The 8850-nt window shown below is 50.9% G+C and overlaps 1 protein-coding gene across 3 annotated transcripts in view; it reads left to right on the top strand.

The window, feature by feature from the left end:
- Positions 1-1864: 1864 nt before the first annotated feature.
- PIK3CD (phosphatidylinositol-4,5-bisphosphate 3-kinase catalytic subunit delta) overlaps positions 1865-8850 on the top strand; it is a 47853-nt gene continuing 40867 nt past the window's right edge. The window contains exon 1 of one of the 3 annotated variants that reach the window (XM_081057376.1): positions 1865-1953. The gene's annotated coding sequence lies outside the window, so the exon portion shown is untranslated. The remainder of the gene's footprint in view (positions 1954-8850) is intronic. The other 2 variants (XM_081057377.1, XM_081057372.1) reach the window with 2 other exon arrangements.

Raw genomic sequence — 8850 nt, 5'->3', positions numbered from 1 at the left:
CCTCCAGTGTGGTTTCAAAAAGGAAGTGCAGCAAGTGTTCAGGAAAGTGAAACTTTCAGAGGAGCGAGGATCTGGAAGCAGGGAGACACTTACTGACTGTGTATTCCCCTCCCCAGAAGGATTCAACCTTTCTGAGCTTCAGTTTTCTTTTCTGTAAAGTTGGGATGATAAGATTTACCTTGTTGCGTTGCTGCCTGCTACAAAGTGTGATCTGAAGGGCAGGCAGCAAACACATACTCCATGAAGAGTTCTTTGGGATGATACAAAAGAATTCTCTTCATGTTTCTTACAATGAACTCTGAAAACCAGGGGCTAGTGTTTAAATTGCAACCTAGCAAAACAGGATTAGGACAGGGGTTAGGAAACCCCAGAGGAGGACGGGACTTCCCGTGCTGTGAGATTTTTCTCTCTGACATGTCCATTTCTCTTCTGGTTTTTACAGGATCCCTGGAGAGGGCTGGAGACCTCTGCGGAGGACCAGTGATCCAGGTCTGGGGTCAGGGTAAGGTTGCTAGTCTCAGATGTTCTTTGGGAAGGATGTTACGGTACATTCCCAGTGACAGCCCCAACATTCTTCCCCAAGGGACCTGTTGACTCCTCCGCAGGTGTCCAGTTGAGAGTCTAGAGCCAGCAGCCTAGATTTTAGAAACTGGGACCAGTTAGAGACCCACTCACCTTGCCCAAGTTGTCTCCCCTTTCCTGGCAGAGGAGTCTCTTGGGGCAGCCAGAGCAGGCCCTAGTGGCTCCTGGGAGGCCAGTTTTGGGTAGAAAGAGCCTCTCCAACCGTCAGTCTCCTCATCCATCCAAGGGAACAAAACCGCAGCTTTCCCTCCCAGACCTGGCTGGGGAGGGTCCGTTAAGCCATTGTTTGACTTGTGGACAAAAAAAGGGGGGGGGGTAGTTTCTATGGAAAGTAACCTCCCAGGGCCATATGATAATAAATTCCAAACTGGGCGGGTCTTGGTGGGTAGTCACACCCCAGGCATATAAATTATTAACTAAAAGGTTTCTCTTTGTCTTGACAAGCCCTGTCCATTGTTTCTGTGTCTCTAGGTTAACACACCTTTGAAATGCCCCCTTTCAACCCCCTTCTTTCTAATACCTGACCACCCTAAAGAAAGCAGGAAATCTTACCCCTCCTGCAATCACATCCCAGTGTTCCTCTCTCTCACCTTCGTGCCATCTTGCTTAAGTTCCCTCCTTAATCTCAAATGCATAAAAGAAACTGCAACACTGGTTGCCCGGAGCCTTTGAGGTCTTGCTCCCCAGTATATGTCTTGGGTTTGGCTCAAACTCTTATAAAATATTACGTACAGGTTTAGACGTTTCTTACATTCTGAGTAAGCAATTGACTGGCTCATCCTCCACCATATCCTAGAGGAATTTGAAGTCACTATCACCCCCATGCTCTTGACTCACCAAAGCTGGGAGGCCACCGCTGTCCCCCAGGGTTGAACCTGTTGGGAACTGGACACTTAGCCCGCTCCCCGCTCCCGGCCTCTCTCACCCGCCCTCACACCCATTCACCCCCGGCTTTTCTCTCGCCACTGTTGACGTTTTTTTGGGTGTGTGAATGTGGAAGGCCTGGGGGCGTTATGGGCTCCTCGGATCTTTATTTGGTTGTTTTCCTTTGTGTAAAAAGACAACTTGTTTTGAAGAAAGGCAGGGTACAGCATCCAGAGGCACCTGGGGCGATACTCCTGCAGCCACAGGCGGGCTGGGGGTTTGGGGAGGAGGGCGGGGGAGCAGACGAGAGGGCTGGAGGACCTGTTGTTTTTCCTGTTGCAAGTAAAAAGGAAACAAAGTGGGAAGTGGAGTGTGCGGGCTGTCAGCAGGCGGGGCGCGGTAGGGGCGCCCCGCCTCCCAACCTCGAGGCTCACTGGCACCCAGCGCCTTGGCTCCAGGCGCCCGCGGGCCGAGCCAGCCCAGCCCCTGCCAGCCGCGCCGAGACCGGTAAGCGCTCGCCTCTGGCTGCGTCTGGGGAAGTGGGGGAGAGGACCAAGGCCACGGGTTTCGGAGGGGCCTCGCGGAGCCCTGGGGCCAGCTCTCAGGGGTCTCCCAGCGCGCACTACGGGGGAGCCCTGACACCGTGCGCTTTCCCGCGTCTAGAGAGCCCGGCAAGGGACGTCCCCCGGGCGGCCGTCGGGACGTGAGCCGAGGCTGAGCTCGGGGGCCGGGGTCGCCCCCGGTGCGCCCTCCCAGAAGAGCGCAAAAAGCTCCCCCGCGCCTGTACCGTAACCTGCGGCACCAGATGAGGGAGCTCCTCGACCCGGTGGCGGCGCCCGGGCCGCGCTCTCAGCGGAGGGGCGGCCTCGCGTGTACCCTCCGAGGCGCCGGAGACGCGAAGCGCTCAGCCAGCCGAGCGCGCCCTGCCGCCGGAGCAGGCGAGCCGGCCGTGGGTGCCCCGGCCGCGCGGCAGCGTGCAGGCTGCATTTCTACCACTGGCGGCGCCGCAGGGCTTCCTCCGGGCGCGGGAAGAGAGGTGCGCACGCTGTCCCGCGCCCCGTCCCCGCGCGCCCTCCCGAGCCCTGGCGAACCGGAACACGGGCTGGAAAGGGGCCGGGTCCGCGTGCTGGGCTCTCGCTCCCGGCGCGTGGACGAGCGACCGAGGCCCTTTCCCACCCGCCCCGCGGGGACTCGGGGCGCCGGCGCTGCTCGCCGCGTGTTTACTGCAGCGGCGCCGAGATCAGCCCCCGGATCTGCGGCGGCTCCCGGGTTACCGCGGCAAAACCGCCTCCAGCTTTGCATTTCCGGACCCTTTCTTCTTTTTAATACTCTTACCCGGAATTCAGCCTGAATGAGGCCTTAAAAAAAAAAATATCGAGTTTCCTGTTTTTATTTAGGCTTTCCCCTCTGCATGTCCTTCTTTGAAATCGAGGAGAGGGGACCAGGGAACCCTTCCGTGGGGACCGGGATGGGGGTCCGTGCGTCCCGGCTGCGCTCTGCCCTACTGGGGCAACCGAGGTCCGGGTTGCTGAGAAAGGACCGCTGGGAGGCTTTGGGAAGGCGCGCTCCCGCAGGGGAAGAGGGTGGGGATGGGATTTTCGGGGTCGTGGGTGGGTCCTGGCGCAGCACCCTAGGGATATGCCCAGTTTTCGGATGGAGAGCTCGGGAGCCTCGGAGGAGTAAGCAGCATTCACTTCGTTCATGTGTCCCCTGGAAGGAGGAACCTGTGGGTCTCCAGCCCCACCATTCTCTCAAGTGGGTCTTCTTCACCTGGGCTTCTGCAGAAGCCCCACTGGGCGCCACCGTCAGATGTCCCGCACGATCGCGCCTGTGCGTGGGGCGGGTGTGTCCTTCTGGGCGCGCGCGGGAAGGGGGTGGTCCTCTCTCTGGAGTCTCTAAGGGGAAGGTTCACTGCTCACTTTCAGAAGAGCTGAACCCCCTGGAGGGCCTGACAGTACCTTGGGGTTCTTGTCAATGAATGGTGCCATAGGGACTCCCCGCTCCCAAAGAGTTGCTAGTTTTTACATATATGTTCTCAAACAACCGTAGGAGATAAATGATGTGGTCTCCAGTTTCCATTGGAGAACACGAGGGCACAGAAAAGTGAACTAATTTGTCCACCCACACAGTTTACAAGCAGCTCTCCAGAATCCCAGCTGGTTCGGAGGCCAAGGCGTTGATCACCTGGCAGGTCTTGTTGCCCGCAGCTTAAGGAGAATATTTCCTCACAGTTCTCTGTGTGTGGGCATGGGGAGACTTGGGGTGTCCTTTCAGAGATGCAGCCTCTAATGCACCCTCCTTGATGCTCCTCAAGGAGTGGTGCTCATCAAGGAGTGGTGTAAACCCACCACGACCATTAGCCCCCAGGTTTGATGGATGTGCTAAGTGAGGATAAAGATTCTTCTGATTTAGGAAGCTGGTACCAGGCACAGGGAGACAGACACAGACCTTTCTCTTCTGCCCTCTCTAGAGCAGAAATTGCCAACCCCTTAGCATTTCCGAGTCCTGCTGTGGTTTGATTTCTTGAATTCAGGGTTCCATCCCCTGACTCGGGAGAGCCCTGCCTAGAGCATCCGGAGGTTGATTCCCTTTTGGTGCTTTCATAAACTTCAAGTAATGAAAGATGCTCTGGGGGGCAGGGCCAGGGTGCTCTGAAAACCTGGTTGGCAGTTACTTCCTTCTGAGTCCCACTCCCCCTGCATCCTACGCCCACATTTAGAAACAGCACTGGCCACTCTGAGAATATAGATGTTTCTGGAAGTAGAGCAAGTGTCTCAGAGGTGCTCCTGCGCATGCTGATGTCCCCTTCCTGCGGGACAGCTGCATTTCTGCAGTCTCGTCCATGCCCAGGACCGACGCATAAAGCGTGTCTTTGCATGATGCTGCGGGCTCCATCTTTTCTCTTGCTTTACTATGTTTAGCAAGTGTTTACTGAGACCCCGCTGGGAGCCAGGGGTTGTGCTGAGAACAAGGCTAGCAGACTGGGAGAGTACCAGCCCCTGGGGGTCTTACAGGACACAGACAATCCACACATAATTAGAGACCAGCCTCAGACCCGGTTAGCATCTATTGTGTGGAGGGAGTTTGTGGGGGGGGGGGGTGAGGGGTCAGTTCCTGCTTTACCTTGTTTTTCTTCAATTGCACAGTTAAAGAGAGAAGTGAATGTGCAAGTTATGAAGCAATTCCCCTTTGGCTGGCTTATTTTTCAAAACCATCTTTGTTTAGAAAGCAATCGCCTCCCTCCCAGAGGCCAGCTGCTTCTGTGGGTTGATGGTGGGGCTTGGGGCCCCACCAATGCTTCCTTACCGTGGTTCCTTAGAAAAGCTCTCTTGGCCACTCCCCAGGGGACAAACAGGTTTCCCAGCAAAGCTGCTGGAAGGGCAGGTCCAGAGAGAAGTGCTCCTGGAGGGTGGGGAGTGCCATTCTGTTCCTGTCCCGTGGAGGGACTTGTGTGGTCATTGACCTCCAGCTGGAGGATGGCAGGACCCGGTCTTGTTTGCGGGGGAGAGAAACATGCTCCTCTTTGTGCCAGGGCCAGGGGTTCATAAATGACAAAGGTTGCGAAACTCTTCTCTCCTTGCAGTTAATGTTAAAACGTAATTTTCTTTAATTTGGTTGGTGGAAATCCCCCGCAATCATATCAGAAATGCTGCCAGTTTCAAGATGGAAAAAATCATTTAAAACCCAGGAACCTCCCTCCTCACTCTTTCCTTGCAGACAAACACTGACTTTCAACACTGACTTTCTGTGGGTCATCCTAAACTCCGGCCACTCGCCCCTCCCTGAGATTGGGCTGTGAAAGTTCCCCCTCCAGCTGCACTGGCTGGATGAGTATGAGAACCCCACCATTGCCTCCCCAGAAGTGATAACTTCACCCCTCAGGTAAGGTCAGCACTTCTCCTAGAAATGGGTGCTTTCCAAGGCTGCCTACTCTCTGAGCCCAAAGGGAGAGTGATTGGAGTAATGGGTGTGGTGTTTTTCAAGTAGTCTTTCAGTCAGCTTCTGTTTCACTCACATTGGGAGAAATTGCTTTCCACTCAGATGAAATGCCAGGAGAGTGACAGTGGCAGGAAGGGGGGGTGGGGAGGGGGGAACCTGCAGAAAGCAAGCAAGCTGCCTGAGTTGGGACTTTCTGTCCTGGAGGGATGCTGTCTTCCTTTCTTGTGGCTGCTGTAACCAATTGCTACAAATTTTGGGTCTTAAAACAATAGAAATGTAATCTCATAGTTCTGGAGGCCAGAAGTTCAAAATCAAGGTGTGAGCAGGGCCCTGTGCCTTCCAGCAGCTTAGGGAAGGATCCCACCTGGCCTCTTCCAGCCACTGGTGGCTCCAGGTGTCCCTTGACCTGTACCCAGTCACACGGCCTTCCCCTCTGTGTCTGTCATCTTCTGTCTCTTGTGAGGACACTTGTCATTGGATTTAGGGTCCACCTGGACAATCCAGGATGGACTCATCTCGAGATCCTTAACTTAATTACATCTGCAAAGGCCTTTTCCCACTTGTTATTTTTCCAAACAATTCACAGGTTCTGGGGGTGAAGACACGGACATATCTTTTTGGGAGCCACCACTCAGCCTACTACAGATGGATAGGAGTGTGTTTCTTTTGGTATTTTCTGGGGAAGGTGTTTGGCACAGTCCTTTTTTCAGGGAACCAAATGTTCCCTGCCTTTGTGCCCTGTGTGCTGCTTCCCCTAGGTGACCTTACGCAAGAATTTCAGACTCCCCGGAGGCCTTTAGCCTCCCTCTCCCCCTTCTGCTTCCTGTCCCCCAACTTGGTGAAGTGGCTACCACCTTCGTAGTCAGCTCCCCTCATAGCAGCTTCCCAGGGTCCCAGTAGCAGAAAGGACAATTTCTGGGCCTCGGAAGTAACCCAAATAACTGCCCGCGGACTAAATTCTTCACCTGCGGAGAACCGTTCAGCCCCTCGTCTTTGTCTCTCTCCTTTCCTGACCCCTCCCTCTTTCACTTCAAGGACCCGCTTCTTCTCTGCTCAGAGCCCCTCCCACCCAGGCTCCCCTGCTCTGTTTGAGGCCACACAGCCCCTCACATTTTGGAGTTTCGTCTGTTGAGCAGTTCCTGGGAGAGGTGGGAGCAGGGCTCCGTTTTGCTGCCAAGTCCCCATGTCCTCCTTCAGGGACCATAGTTGTGGAAAGGGGCTGGTGGTGCCAGGTGGGATTTGGGGTGTTCCCCCAGTTATTGGAGCTTATAGGAAGTGGAGGATGAGAATGGCAGTATGCAATGGGGGGGGGGTGCTCCATGGCTACATGGAGGGGCAGGGCCACTCTCCTGCCCACTCTGTCTTCCCGGGAGGGGGCATTGCTTTTTTTTTTTTTTTTTGGCTTTCCTACAAACTCTGGGAGAAGTGCTTTCTTTTCAATAGGAAAAGATCATAGCCCTACTACTGAAACTTTGAAAAGTCATTTATGTATAGGTTGGGCTGGGCGGGGTGGGGTACAGAATTGGAGATGGGTGGATTGCCACGTGGAAGAAAAAGTATTATCTTTGGAGTCAGCCAGACTAGGTTTGAATCTCAACTACTTTTTTATCTGCTGGGAGCCCTTTGGCAAATAAATCGCTTCACGCTTTTGAGCCTGAGAATCCTCAGCTATAACGCTGGAATGGGAATGGCTGTCAAGTGCCAGGCACACAGCTTTACACACAATATCTATAAGAGAGCTGGGATGTAGTAGGTGGTCCCTAAGTAATTTATTAGTATCCCACTATCCCAACATAGCCACTGCCAATTTAGGTATCTTTTCCATTTTGTAATGTTTTTATTCATTTTGAATTTACTTGTAATTAGTAGGCAAGGACTTTTTTATCTTAAATTTTATGTTTCAATTGTGGCGAAATATACATAACAAAATCAATGATTTTTAAGTATACAGTTCTGTGGCATTTATTTATTCACATTGTGTGCAACCATCACCACCATCCATCTCTAGAACTTTTTCATTGTGCAATATTGAAACTCTTAACCCATTAAATACTAACTCTCCACTGCCCTCTCCCCGCAGCCCCTGGCAACCACCATTCTCCTTTCTGAGCCTATGAATTTTACTCTCTGTACTTTATGTAAGTGGAATCGTACAGTAGTTGTCCTTTTGTGACAGATTTATTTCATTTAGCTAATATCTTCAAGGTTCATCCATGTTATAGCAGGTGTCAGAATTTCCTTCCTTTTTAAGGCTGAGTAATACTCTATTGTATGGATGGCCCACAATTTGTCCATTCCTCCATCAATGGACACTTGGGTGGTTTCCTCTTTTTGTCTATTGTGAATATTGCTGCTATGAACATGAGTGTAGAAATATCTATTTATGTCTTTGCTTTGAGTTCTTTTGCATACATGCCCAGAAGTGGGATTGCTGAATTATATGGTAGTTCTATGTTTAATTTTTTGAAGAGCAAGTCATACGCTTTTGTAATTTGCTTTTTTTCATTTATTTTTAAAGTATAGTTGACATACAATATTAAATTAGTTTCAGGTGTCCAACTGTGATTAGACAGTTCTATAACTTACGAAATGAACATGATAAGTCTAGAACCCATCTGACACCATATACAGTCATTAGGGTATTACTGATGGTATTGGTCTGTTGCTGTACTTTACATCCCCGGGACTGTTTTTATAACTAGCAGTTTGTACTTCTTAGTCCCCTTCTCGTAATTTGCTTTTTTTCACTTAACATTGCTCGTTAACATTTTTCCACATTGTTTCATAACCTAGCCATCCTTTTTAGTGGCAGTATAAATGACCTGAAACAGGACACCATCATGTTCTTAAGCAGCCTCAATGGTGGGACGTTTAATTTACACACACACACACACACACACACACACACTCCACTCTCAAAACACTGTAATTGACATTTTCAGGCATATGACTTTTTCATACTCAAGAAGGATTGCATCAAAGGCATTAAACATATTTATAGCTCTTAGAGCTAAATGGTTTTCTGAGAGATTGGACCAATTCATCTCAGTGGTATATAATAGTTCACAACACCCTTGCCGACACTGACTAATATTGAAGAAAAAAAAAGATTTGCTAATAGGTCTAAAAGGTAATCATCTTAAGTATGTTTCTTTTATTGCTAATGAAGTTAAATTGCTTTTTTTTTTTTTTTTTGGTTGCTGTTATGGATAGCGTGAGGTTTGCTGCAGTAAGGCAGCAGTTACACCCTTGAACTCTGGAATTGGATGGATTCAGATTCGAACCGTAGCTTCCTCACTTCCCAGCTGTGTGACCTTGAGTAGAATCCTTCTCTGATCCTCGGTTTCCTGTTCTGTAGAATGAAGCTAATAGGACCTATTCCTAGGGTAATCTTAAGAATTAAATGAGGGAAACTAGCTAATGAACATCACCTAGCACATAGTTAATACTCAGTAAACATTAGCT

The sequence above is a fragment of the Rhinolophus hipposideros genome (genome assembly GCF_964194185.1).
Source record: "Rhinolophus hipposideros genome assembly, chromosome: 8".
NCBI lineage: Eukaryota > Metazoa > Chordata > Mammalia > Chiroptera > Rhinolophidae > Rhinolophus > Rhinolophus hipposideros.
This window is presented reverse-complemented; position numbering and strand designations above follow the sequence as displayed.